The 14,742-nt window shown below is 37.9% G+C and overlaps 1 long non-coding RNA gene across 1 annotated transcript in view; it reads right to left on the reverse strand.

Annotated features, from left to right (window-relative positions):
- Window positions 1-14,029: 14,029 nt before the first annotated feature.
- The window catches only part of LOC126957914 (uncharacterized), a 36,699-nt gene continuing 35,986 nt past the window's right edge, over window positions 14,030-14,742 (reverse strand). The window contains exon 3 of the long non-coding RNA XR_007727012.1: window positions 14,030-14,464. This is a non-coding gene — a long non-coding RNA (uncharacterized LOC126957914). The remainder of the gene's footprint in view (window positions 14,465-14,742) is intronic.

A 14,742-nucleotide genomic window follows, 5' to 3' on the forward strand; every position in this document is an offset into this window, starting at 1 on the left:
AAAGGCAACTTTCTTTGAAAAAGGGGTTGCTGACATTCAAACTGGTGACTGCGTAATGGGAACAGAGAAAGAGGACGACAGTCCCTGGAGCTTGATGGTGCCTTCCTGAAGCAGGTGCACCTGGGTTGAGAAAGGTGACTAGATACGAAAACCTAGTTTGCTATTCTCTCCTTACTGTCTCTGGAGGCCAAATTTTTGGCTTATGTCTTTGTTTTCTTTCCATAAAACAAATTAATAATTTTAAAAAACATTTACTTTGAAGTAACTGCACATTAACAAAAAAAACACTGGTAGTACAGAGAGGTGTATATAACCTTCAGCTAACTACAATGTTATTATCTACTATAACCATAATATAGTTTTAATGAAAACTAAGAATTTACCTGTTTTTCAAAACTATTAGCTGATCTACGAACTTTCTTCCTATTTTACCATGATTTCTAATAATGATACACGTATCTATTCCAGGACCTAATCCAGAATGCCACCTTAAAATTACTGTCAGTTATATTACTTACTACTTTGTGTGTAACAAATTATTACATACCTAAGTGGCTCAAAAACCACACACATATTACTTACAGTTTCTCTGGGTCTTCAGTCCAGATGTAGATGATGGCCCAGGCTGAGGCTCAGCTGGGGAAAGGTCTCCTTCCAAGCTGACATGATTCTTCTTAGGATTCACTTCCTTGCCCCAGTCAAGGTAATTCATTAGTGAGTTATTGGAATCACTTAAACAATTAATTTATAATAAATTCTTAAAAACAACAACAACAAAGTGGAGAAGGCATCGCATTTCATTTATACTATGAGTTAGTTTACCCTGATACCACAACTAGACAAACAGATTGCAAAATATGAAAATTAAGAATAACACACCTTATGAATATAGACCCAAAAATCATCAAAGAAATCCTAGCAAAACAAATCAACAACATGTAAAAAGTATTATAAAATATGTCAAGGGTATTTACCTCAGGAAAGCAACATTTGGTACAATGTTCAAGGACAATTAATGCCATGCACTATATTAATATAATAAAAAACAAAACCATATAAGTATCTCAAAACATGCAGAAACACCTGAGAATTCCTGAACTCACTATGATAAAAACATGCAGCAAATAAGGCAGATAAGGGAAGTCAAACTCTGTTTGCAAATGACATAATCTTATATATAAAAAAATCCAAAGGACTCTAATGAAATATATTTAAAACTTAAACATGAGTAACAAACTTGCAGTATATAGGGTCAACATATAAAATCATTTGAATTTCTATACATTAGTGATTAACAATCTAAAAACAAAACTCAGAAAACCGTTCCACTTAAGATGGCATCGAAAATAGGCATGTTTATCAAATTAAGTGTAAGATATGTACACAAAAACTACAGAAAACATATTGAACAAACTTAAATAGAAAATATTTTAATGTTCATTGCTTAGAAGGGTTAGTACTGTTAGGATGGCAATATTTTCCAAATAGATCTATAGATTTAATGCAACCTCTACCAAAATCCCAGGTGATATTTCCTTCCTCAAAATTAACAAGGTTATTCTAAAGTTCATATGCAATGCAATAGATCCAGAGTGGCCTAAATAATCTTGAGTAAGAGGAAAAAGGTTGGCATTGTAGACATCCACTTGCTGATTTCAAAACTTACAATACAGGCCGGCACAGTGACCCACGTCTGTAATCTGAGCACTTTTGGAGGCTGAGGTGGGCAGAGCACTTGAGGTCAGGAGTTTGAGACCAGCCTGGCTAACATGATGAAACCCTGTCTGTACTAAAAATCCAAAAATTGGTCACGGTGGCTCATACTTGTAATTCCATGTACTTGGGAGGCTCACGCACGAGAAATGCTTGCACAAGAATTGCTTGAACACAGGAGGTGGAGGTTGCAGTGAGCCAAGATTGCACCACTGCCCTCCAGTCTGGGAGACAGAGCAAGACTCTGTCTCAAAAAGAAAGAAAGAAAAATTTACTATTAATACAAAAGAATACGAATCAAGATTTATGGTACTAGTATAAGGATTTACATATTGATCAACAGAATAGAATATAATGCTCAAAAATAAATCCTTACATTAATGATAGAATAACAAATGGCCAAATAAATTAGGTATAGAGTTTTTTTTATCAAATGTTTCTGGAAAATGTAGATATCCATAGGCAAGTCGGACTCCTGCCTCACACCACAAACATAATTGACTCAAAACAATCATACATCTAAATATAATAGCTAAATAGGCCCAAACCATACACAAAACACAGAAAAACATCTTTGCAATCTTAGGTTAAACAATGTTTTCTAAGATATGACACTGAAAACACAGGAAAAGAATAAATAATAGATGTACTGAACTTCATTACAATTAAAACATTTTGGGATTCAAAGAACACCATCAAAATTAGAAACCCAAGGAATGAGAGAAAATATATGTAAATTTTACAGGTAATAATGGTTTATTATTCAGAACATATGACAATATCTTACAAGTTGAAAATAAAAAGGCAAATATCCCAATCAAAAATGGAAAATTATTCGCTTAGCCATTTTCCAAAAAATCTACAGTCATATCCAAAAATCACATGAAAAGACACTCAATGCCTTTTGCCATTCTGAGGTGGGAGAATGGTATCACTTGTTTTCTGTTAGCTATCCCACTGACCAAAACAAGATCTGTTTCTGTTGGGGTCCGCGTGTTTCCTAAACAAAGGAATGAACACACAAGACAACACAAGACAAGACAAACATGGCGGCCGCCTCGAATGGCATGCTCTGCTTTATTTTATACAGTCGTTTGTGGAATGCTGCCAAGTCACAAGACACACTGTTGTTTCTCTGACCTTTCCCTGACTTTCTGGATTTTCAAGATGTTTACACATAAACAAGCCCACAGGTTCTGCTGTTAGCAGCTGGCTCCTTTGTCCTCCCTGTTTGCAGGGAAGGAACGCCCTGCTCCGTTTGCAAGAGCAGGAGTTACCGGAAATGCCCTGCTTCGTTTGCAAGAGCAGGAGTTATCGGGAACATCTCATTTGCGAGCACGTAGTCCTCTGCATGTTCCACACAGATAAAGTAAAGAAACCAACAGGAACCCGCAGATAGACAAAAGCGATCCTGGCCATCCTCATTAGCATAAGACACTCCATCAGCACCACGACTGTTTACACATTCCACAGCAACAACCTGCAAGTTACCAGCCATTTCAATGGCAATGACCTACAAGTTACTGCTCATTTCCTAGAAAGTTCTAAATAACCTACCTCTCAATTTGTATTGACCCAACCCTCAATTTTCATGTAACTGAAAGCAGATTTATGTTACTGTAAATACAGTTGTCAAGAGCCCATAGATTGCCAACTTGGATAGACTGCTTCAGAGTTAGCCCTGCTCTGCAAGGAGACGTACTATAAAATAAAAGATTGCTAACACCACTGGTCACCCTTAAATTCTTTACTTGGCAAAGCCAATAACCCTCCAAGCAAAGCCCCAATTTTGGGTCTCACCTATCCTGTAAAAATTAGGTTAAGTCAAATCCAAACAGCCACGGGATTATACTTCAAATTCTAAAAAAAGTATTGCTAAGTGAAAAAATGTAAGTCGGAAAAGGCAAAATACTGTGTAATTTCATTTATATGACTTTATAGAAAAGGCAAAAGTATAGGCAATAATAAAGAGTTTGGTGGTAACAAGGGGCTTAGAAGAGAAAAAGGTGGAATCAGTTAACTACCAAGATTTCTTCTGGGCAGTGAAATTACTCTGATACTGTAATGGTGGATACCTAATCATGTTTTCCAAATCCTGAAGAACTTTGTAACACAGAGTGTACCTAAGTTATGCAAATTAAAAACCTTATTTAGGAGGTAAAGGCTTTCCAGGGAGGAAAGCCCACAATATAACTATGTAATGAATGTATGGAATAACCTCACTAAAGAAAATGGAGGGGCCAGGCACGGTGGCTCAAGCCTGTAATCCCAGCACTTTGGGAGGCCGAGACGGGCAGATCACGAGGTCAGGAGATCGAGACCATCCTGGCTAACCCGGTGAAACCCCGTCTCTACTAAAAAAACACAAAAAACTAGCCGGGCGAGGCAGCGGGCGCCTGTAGTCCCAGCTACTCGGGAGGCTGAGGCAGGAGAATGGCGTGAACCCGGGAGACGGAGCTTGCAGTGAGTTGAGATCCGGCCACTGCACTCCGGCCTGGGCGACTGAGCAAGACTCCGTCTCAAAAAACAAAAAAGAAAATGGAGGAAAGCAGCCGACCTAAGTAATTTAGGAAATAAGTGGTCATTGAGGCCAAAAGCCAAAGGATTTACACCTTAGCAGTATACTTTAATTGGTAAAGTTGTTTCCCATGAGGGTATAATTCTGAAGCCACTGTATACATATGCTCAGGTGGTGTGATTAAGTGAACAGCACCAACTTGCTCACAGTGAGAGTGGCAGACTACATACAAATGAGAATGATCCATTCATATGGTGCTGGATTAGATCACATGGTATTGGAAACCTTCGTAGAAAATACACAATTAGCCTGGAGCACATTAAATACAGGTAGCCTAAAGCACCTAGTAGAGACTGAACAAAGAAAATGCTAACCAACAACAAAACCAACCAACCAACCACACAACGTCTAACCATAATCATGGGGGTATTTCAAAATGACACCAGAGACAACTAAAAAAACCTTCCAATCGCCAACACTGGAACAATTTGAGCAATAAAATAAATAAATTAGCATATACAAAGTGTAAAATAAATATCAATGTTTTGACATAAATAATTTATGTATAAATAAATATGAAATTAAAACATAATAGAAACCTGTTTATGGTGAAAGTTCAAACAAATTTGTACACACTCTGCCAATAAGGAAGTAGACCATGAATCCTCCACTTAAGTTCATATTCTGTATAGTGACTTTGTTCTGAAACATATTACATGGAAAAGAAAAAAAAGGCTAATTTCGTGGTGTGAAAATTCGATAAAAATGACTTAATCTACGTGATCACATTAATATCAACAGTGATAAGGCCTGCTGATAGTCTACGTCCTTGGTATGATGTGAGGAGAATGGCACCTCTCTCCTCTGTGACCTTCCTTTCCTAAAGCCACAAATCCAGTCTTACCCTAAAAGAAATATATATGAGAAATCCTAAATTAGGAATGTCAATGTCATCAAAGACAAAAAAATTCTGAGAAACGGTCTCAGACAGAGAAGTTGAAGGACATGTGAAATCTGTGATGAGGTATCCTAGATGAGATCCTAGAACAGAGACTGGACATTAAGTGAAAACTAAGAAAATCTGAATAAAGCATGAAAAGTAGTTAATGATAGTGTATTGTGATACATGTCCTACATTAATGTAAAGTTAATAAAAAGGGAAACTTTGTGAGATATATGGAAGGTCTATTTACCACATTTACAACTGTTCTGTAAACCTAAAACAATTCTTATATTTATGAGGTATCTTGTTCTTTAAAGTTACTGCTGACATTATAAAACAGAACAATATTTTTGATGGCCCTTAGTGCATCTCCTTAGCTTCATCATCCTTCCTTAATCACTGAAGGAAGCTATTACTGTGAATTATTTCTTATCCTCTAATTTGTGTATATTATTTACCTTTATGTTTATATTTCTATTATCTGTAATGTTTAGTTTTTCTTATCTTTGAACTTAGAAGAATGTGTTTCATGGATTCATGTCCCTGGCTTAATCATGAGAAACTATGAGACAAATCCATATTGTGTGACATCCTACAAAATATCTAACACTTTTTAAAAGGATCAAGATCAAGAAAAATAAGACCATGAAACTTGCAGAATGGAGAAGACCTGATGTGTCAGTTAGAGCCTAAGATGGTGCCCAATGACTCCCCATGTAAAAAATATCTGTGCTTGGTTGAATAGACTCCTCTGTGTCTCACTTGACTAACACACAAGAACTCAACTTTTTTTCCAATTCAGAGCTCTCCAAGGCAGTGGCTGCCTTGGTGGGAATGTAGTGGACACAGGTCTGACAAATGCCACAAGGGTGCCTGACAGTGTAAACAAACATTCTGTGAGAAGGTTGCCTGGGTCAAGGATTGTGCACTTAGGCATTGGGTCATCTGCCAAAATAAATAACAATCCCATGGAAGGCACACTGTAAATATCCAGGACTCGAGTCCTGTTGGGCATGGCTATAATTTATAGCCACTGTCCCAAGAAAGACCTCAAGAGAATATGAGACATAACAAAAATACAGCAGATATGGAGAGGTAACTTTATCAATTATGGCTCAAAGATCCCATGGAGGACAGGTGCAGTGGCTCAGGCCTGTAATCTCAGCACTTCGGGAGGGAGGCTGGTGGATCATGAGGTCAGGTGTTCAAGACAAGCCAGGCCAAATGCTGAAACCCAGTCTCTATACTAAAAATACAAAAAATTAGCCTGGCGTGGTGGCAGGCACTTGTAGTCCCAACTACTCGGGAGGCTGAGGCAGGAGAATGGCATGAACCTGGGAGGTGGAGCTTGCAGTGAGCCGAGATCGCACCACTGCACTCCATCCAGCCTGGGTGACAGAGCGAGACTCCATCTCAAAAAAAAAAAAAAAAAGGATAAACAAACAAATAATTTTAAAACATCCCAAGGAGAAGACAGACAGAAATAGTACTAAGTGTTACATAAAAGTATGAATCAGTAAAGGTACTTTGTGAGTTTTCTTTCTTTTCACTTTGATAATCTTTGCATTTAATTGATACACTATCTATTCACATGAATGTTGTAACCGATATTTAGATTTAAACCTCCTGATGTATTTGATTTCTATTTGTCCTATTTGTTCTATATTTTCTCTCCCTTTTTGCCTCATTATTCCACTATCGCCCTGTATTAGCTTTGTAGTTATATGATTTATTTTGCTTTTTGCTGTTCTTTTAGTGGTTACCCTATAGATGACAGAGCAGTCTAATATTACTTATAATCTTCTTTCTGATAGTTGTAAGGACCTTAGAATTCCTGCACCAAACATATATATTGTCACGTTTTAACATTATTTATTTAAAAAAAAAAGTTTGCATCAGACTGCAGCTCTCTGAAGACACAAGAATCTGTATTTTGAGACTTTCCCTTAATCTTAGAAATACAAGCAGAGATTATTCTAAGCTGCTTTCCAAATCCAATTCTTCATCCAGTTCAGCTACTTATCTTTTTCTTCCTCCCCTTTCATCCTTTGTATCTCATGATCTCATGAATGATGGTTATGTGAATCTCACTGTAAGCAGGGACTGCAGATGCATGTGAACTGAGATTTTCATGAAATGCTTTTCTCTGACCACTTGTCACTCTTGTCAACTCCACATCTATGAAAAAGTCACATAACAACAAAGACATATAAGCCAATAGAATAGAGTACTCCAAAATCAATCTTCAGGGCAAACTTATTTATAAGGTTGAAAAATTAATTCAAGATGGAAAAATATTTTCTCAACAAATGTTACTGGGAGAAGGTGATACCCACATGCAAGTTAAACTCTTTCCTGCACCACATATGTATCTAACTCAAAATAGAGCATGTGTCTAAATGTAGGAGCTAAAACTAAACATCCCACAGACGAGAACACAGAAATACATTTTCATGGCCTTCGGTGAAACAATGGATTCTAACATGTGACACGAAAATACAAGTGAGAGAAAAAAAATAGATGCATTGAACTCCACGTGGATTAACATGTTTCGTGATGCAAAATACACCGCCAAGACAGCCCAAATAATGGAAGAACATATTTCCAAGTCATATAGTTGTTAGGAGACTACTGTCCAGAATACATGAAACCTTTTTTTTTGAGACCGAGTCTCGCTCTGTCACCAGGCTGGAGTGCAACGGCACGAGCTTAGCTCACTGCAACCTCCACTTCCTGGGTTCAAGCAACTTTCCTGCCTCAGCCTCCCGAGTACCTGGGATTACAGGCGCGCGCCACCATGACCAGCTAATTTTTGTGTTTTTTTAAGTAGAGACAGGGTTTCACCATGTTGGTCAGGCTGGTCTCAATCTTGTGACCTCATGATCCGCCTGCCTTGGCCTCCCAAAGTGCTGGGATTGCAGGCATGAGCTGCCACGCCTAACCACATGAAACATTCTTAAATGCAACATTAAAAAGACATATAGCCTAATCAAAAGTAGGTAAATTGTGTGAATAGACATTTTTCCAAAAAGCTGTAGAAATGTCCAATAAACTCATGAAAAGATGCTTAACATCTTTATTCCTCAGGGGAATACAAAACTATCATAGGACACACTTCACAAATCCTATAAGGCATATTCGTAAGTGTTTGAAGAAATATTTAAAACTCTATGTAATATGCAATTTCACTATATGACACTGTGGAAAAGTTATTATAAAGAATATAAAAATATGAGCTATTACTAACGTCCTAGAAGACAGAAAGCTTGATTAGGAGAAATACAGAAGATTATTTGTACATTAAAATTATTATCTGGGCCAGACATGGTGGCTCACCCCTGTAATCCCAGCACTTTGGGAGGTGAGGTAGGTGGATCGCTTTAGCTCAAGAGTTTGAGACCAGCCTTGGCAACATGGTAAAACTCCATCTCTATCAAAAATACAAAAATCACCCTGGCATGGTCACATGTGCCTGTGGTCCCAGCTCCTTGGGAGGCTGAAATGGGAGGATCAGTTCAGCCCAGGAGGCAGAGGTTGCAGACAGCCAAGGCCATGCCACTGCAACCCAGCCTGAGTGACAGAGTAAGACCACATCACCAAAAAAAAAAAAAAAAAAAGAAAAAGAAAAAGAAAACATATATATATATATATGATGCTGTGATGGTATTAATGACACTTTTTTTTAAATCCTACAGAATTTCCCATCACAAAGAGTAAACCCAAATAATGTATATAAATTGCTTTAAGAAAACATTATTAAGTTGGGGGATCCCAGAAAGAAATTCAAACAAAATAACATAACTATATAACTGAAGTACAGAATAGCCTGAGTGAAGAGTGTAAGAAAAAAAGGTTTACTGACCTAAGTAAGTTAAATAAGATTCTACGTCCAAAAACCAAAATATTTAAACATAAATCGCAGTTTAGTTGATAAAGTTATTGCCCCTGGGAGTATGGATTACCAATTCTGAAACTACAATACGTGTGTTTTGGGACTCAATGGTTACATAAACATGACTAACTCTCTCAGAGTGAGAGGTAACATAAATGTAGTGGAATGGGGTACACTGATTCCCGTGGTACTGGATTATATCATGTGGTACTGAGATATAGGTAGAAATGCATGTCTAACTTCACCCGGACATATATGGAGAACTGTAGATCTATACATATGTATTTGTAAATTGGTATAAACATAAATCCCTTTACCCTCGTTAGCTGAGATAACCTAGAAGATTCCCAACACAAATGAGTAAAATCGCTGCCCAGACCTTTGTTTCTAATACAATTACCAAAAAGTAACTGAGATTCCTTGAGAAACGTGTTTAATACTATGCTTGAGAAGAAAATCAACAGTTAACCTGGAGCAACTTGTAGTGCCACCAAGTAAGAAAAAGTGAAACAACAATACAACCAAATATACGAACAAAATCAAAGTGCAATAATGCTGGAATACCAAAACAGTAACAGAGTATATGGAGGCCTTCCAATGGCCAACACCAGGACAATTTTGAATAATACAATATATTAGTATAATAAAATGTAAAACTAATATTATGACTTCATATGACCATTCATATGATATAAACAAATGATTGAACAAATATATAATAAATTAAGGAGAACAGATAAATTATCCTTGGTGAAGAAATACAAATGATTTTGAAGAAGATCTGCTTATAAGGAAGCGGAGCATGTTTTTCTACTTCTTTAGTATGTGCTGTGCATAGCAACTTCTTTTTAAAAAGTGCAGCATTGGAAGAAGAAATATATGTTTTATGCAGATGAACAAGTTAACGTCAAAAGCAATAAAGCATACTGTCAGGATACACACTTGGTATGATGTAATAGAATGGCACTTTCCCTCTGTGGTCTTCCTCTCCAAAACCCACCAGAGTCCAGTCTAACCATGAGACCACCACCAGAAAAATTCCCCATGAGGGATGTTAATGTCATCCAAAACAAGGAAAGTCTGAGAAACTGGCCCAGGTAAAACCAGCCTAATTAGACATGATATGTAAATGTTATACAGATCCTAGGAGGAATCCTGGAATAATACATGGACATTAAGTGAAAACTAAGGATATACAAATAATGTGTGTTAATGAATGATATTGTGTAATGTTCCTTTGTTAACTATGACAAATATTCCACACTAATATAAGAGGTTATTAATAAAGAAAATTGTATTGGATATCAAGAAACACTCTGTACTGATTTCCAACTGTTCTGTAAATCCAAAAGTATTCTAAAATAGAACAGTTTCTCTCTTTTTTCCCCAATTAACTCCTGAGCTTAATAAAAGAGAATACTATCAAACTGTTAATGTCCCTGAGTGCATTTCTCAAATTGTGTTCTCTTCTTTAAACTGGGAAGGTTACCATTATTTTAATTTGTCTCTTTGTCATTTCTTTATTTTTCTTTATTATTTTTCTATGTAAGTTGGCTTTGCTAAGTAATATACTGTTCAGTTTTTTCATTTTTCCAACTTAGGTAAGTGTAGTATCTAAATTACTCCATAACTCTACTCAAATTATGAGAAACTACTTGGACAAATCCGTACCATCGTACATTGTACAAAATACCTGACTGGTTCTTTTTTTTCCCCCACAAGGACCAAGGTCAGCAAAATAAGTGAAGACTGAGAAATTACTTCAGATTGGGCCACACCTGATGTGGTAGATAGGCCCTAAGATGATACCCAGTAATTCCCACCTCTAGGGATACACAATCTTATATTCTACTTTTCTCCTTATAAGTATAAACAAGAATTGTGACTTGCTTGCAAACAATTCAATAATGCAATTTTGGTACTTACAATTATGATTTCTGTCTTGCGTACAAGCTCGCGCCCTTGATGACCACTATGAAGTAATCTCCCTGTGAGAGAAGCCAACATGGGAAGGAACTGAATGCAGCCTCTGGTCAACAGCCAGCAAGGAACTGAGGCTCCTGATCAAACAGCCTGCCCTCAAGTTTGCAACTTACATTCATGACTATTCCAAGCCTCCTTTCAAATAACAGTATATCACTTAAAAGGTAGTGTAAACACCTTATAATAACAGAATAGACATAATTATTGTATCCCATCCTTTCTATCATTCTCCTTATTAATATCAATTGAATAAAGCATACTTGTATATTTATGTACGGGTATGTAAGTGTGACATATACATAGGAATACCTAATCATATGATGTTGCTATTATTGTATTTAACAATTTGTTAACTATTAGCAATTAAACATATGAAAAATAAAAGCTTTTACTCCCTAAACACTAAAAAACAAATTTAAAAGTATGACTGATATGCTATTTAGGAGACAATGAAATAATATAAAAGGCCCAATTAAAACCACAAAAGGCAGAAAACAAGTAGATAACAAAAGCAGGAACAAAGACAAGGGCCACAACTAGAAGATATTAGCAGATAGAATAAATATTAATCCAACTATATCAAAATTCATGCTAAATGCCAAGGGTCTAAACTTACAAATTAACCCATTACCTGTTTGCCCCAAGAAATGAGCGCTGGCAGCAAGCTGCACTTTTTTTTTCTCAACAGGAAATTAGTTAAAAGATAAAATTGTCAGAGTGGATGAAAAAGCAAGGTACAACTGTATCTTGTTCATCAGAAATCCATTTTAAATGGTTAGTTTAAACTAATGTAACGAATGCAATAAAATACATCCTGCCAACACTAATTATAAAATATAAAATTATAAAAATAGCTGCAGTAACAATATTGTCAGAGTAGATTCTGAATCAAGGAAGATTATCGGGGATAAGCTGCTTCCCAGTCCTTGGCGGGAGTGGTTTAGAGGGGAAAGGCCATACCCACTGCCTCATCTGAGCTTGTGCAGGAGGATGCAGGGATGTTTGTTCAGGTTCTTCCCAGCACGGACTGCTGAAGATGGAATACAAAGTCCCTTTTTGGGGAACTCTGCTCCAGAAATCAAGAAAGGAAGGCGGCGGCCGGGCGCGGTGGTTCACACCTGTAATCCCAGCACTTTGGGAGGTGGAGGCGGGTGGATCAAAAGGTCAGGAGATCAAGACAATCCTGGCTAACACGGTGAAACCCCGTCTCTACTGAAAATACAAAAAACTAGCCGGGCGAGGTGGCGGGCGCCTGTGGTCCCAGCTACTCGGGAGGCTGAGGAAGGAGAATGGCGTGAACCCGGGAGGCGGAGCTTGCAGTGAGCTGAGATCGCACCACTGCACTCCAGCCTGGGCGACAGAGCAAGACTCCGTCTAAAAATTTAAAAAAAAAAAAAAAAAAAAAAAAAAAGGAAGAGAGAAGAGGAGGAGGCATGACACTGAGTGGAATTCCCTAAGAATAAACAACCATCAAAAAGTAATGCCGGGAGAAGTATTAAGAGCACTGCCCAGTATCACCCAAGATTCACAAGAATATTAGGGATGTGTCAATAACAATGTTTTAATGTTATAAATACACCGATTTCTTCAAGGTTAAACTGGGACTATTGGTTAGATCCAAGACATATGGATTTTAATTCTCCTCTGTCTTCATTAAATAGCTAGGTAATTAAAAATGGGCTCTGTGCCAGGTGCGGGGGCTCACGCCTGTAATCCCAGCACTTTGGGGGGCAGAGGCGGGTGGATCACGAGGTCAGCAGATCGAGACCATCCTGGCAAACACGGTGAAACCCTGTCTCTACTAAAAATACAAAAAAATTCGCCAGGGTGTGGTGGCGGCGCCTGTAGTCCCAGCTACCGGAGAGGCTGAGGCAGGAGAATGGCGTGAATCCGGGAGGCAGAGCTAACAATGAGCCGAGATCGCACCACTGCACTCCAGCCCGGGTGACAGAGCAAGACTCGGTCACACACACAAAAAAAGGGCTATGGCCAGGCCAGGTGCGGTGGCTCACGCCTGTAAACCCAAAACTTTGGGAGGCCAAGGTTGCAATGAGCTGAGATGGTGTCACTGCACTCCAGCCTAGCGACAGAGACCCTGTCTCAAGACAAACACAAAAAAAATAACCCGGGGCTCTGGAGCAAAAATTTTGTGTTAAACAGAAATCTCTCACTAACTAGGTCAATACGCTGTTTACACAAAGATGAAGAACGACGACAAAAGAGAGCTCAAAATCAGACTTTACGCATATATAAGTAAATGAATAAATCTTACAGAATTTTATAACACAAAGGGTAAACATAAAAGTATATAAACTAAAAACCTTATTTATCACCTTATTTACTTAAACTTATTTATCAACTAAAAACCTTATTTTAGCAAGTTAAAAAAATAAAAAAATGAATAATCCCATTAAAAAGTAGGCAAATGAACAGGTATTTTTCAAAAGATGACTTGTAAATTGCCAAAAACATATGAAAAAATGCTCAACATCAGTAAGCATCAGGTAATGCCAATTAAAATCATAATATCACCTTACCCTAGTCAGAATGGCCATTATTCAAGTCACTAAGTAATAGCTATTGGTGTGGATGAGGTGAAAAGGGAATGCGCTTATACACACCCTTGGTAGGAATGTAAATTAGTACAAACTGTACGGTAAACAGCATGAAGATTTCTCAGTGAACTAAAAGCAGATCTAATATTCAATCCAGGAATCCCATTACTGGGTATACACCCAAATGAAAAAAGTCAACATATCAAGAGCACATCTTCACTTCCAGGTTTATCACAGCAGATTTCACAATTGCAGAAATATTAAATCAATCCAAGTGTCCATCAAGAAATAAGCACAGAAAGTAAATGTGTGTGCGTATATATATATATCTCTCTCACAAAATATGTATCACTACATATATCACAAAATATATATTTATATCTATATATCTATATATAGATATACCACAAAATACTACTGAGTCATAGAAAAGAACAAAATAAAGTCTTTTGCAGCACTTTGGATGGAACTGGAGGCCATTATCCTAAGTGAAGTAACTTAGAAGAACACTGCATGCTGTCACTTGTAAGTGGGAGATAAGTTACAGATAACCAGGAGCGTAGAGTGGGATCATGGACATGAGACTCAGAAAAGAGGAGAGTTGGTAGGGAATGAGAAATGAAAAATTACCTATTGTGTCCGGAGTTGGTTCCTGCCCGTGGGTTCGTGGTCTCACTGACCTTAGCGGCGGACGTTTGCAGTGAGTGTCACAGCTTTTAAACATGGCAAGGACTCAGTGGCGGACCTTCCCAGTCAAGTGTTACAGCTCTTAAAGATGGCACGGACTCAGCACCGGACCTTCCCAGTGAGTGTTACAGCTCTTAAAGATGGCACGAGCCCAAACAAGGAGCGGTAGCAAGCTTTATAGCGAAGAGCAAAAAAACAATACTTCCAGTCCGCGAAGGGATCCAACCAGCTCGCTGCTGCTGGGGGCTGGCATGGCCAGCTTTTATTCCCTTATCGTTCCCTCCCATGTTCCGTTTCTGTCCTATCAGAGTGCCCTTTTTTCAATCCTCCCCAGGAATGGCTACTTTTAGAATCCTGCTGATTGGTGCCTTTTACAAAGCGCGGATGGGTGCATTTTACAGAGCGCTGATTGGTGTGTTTTCCAGAGCACTGATTGGTGCGTTTTACAGAG

This window comes from Macaca thibetana, chromosome 7 (assembly GCF_024542745.1).
Source record: "Macaca thibetana thibetana isolate TM-01 chromosome 7, ASM2454274v1, whole genome shotgun sequence".
Classification (NCBI taxonomy): domain Eukaryota; kingdom Metazoa; phylum Chordata; class Mammalia; order Primates; family Cercopithecidae; genus Macaca; species Macaca thibetana.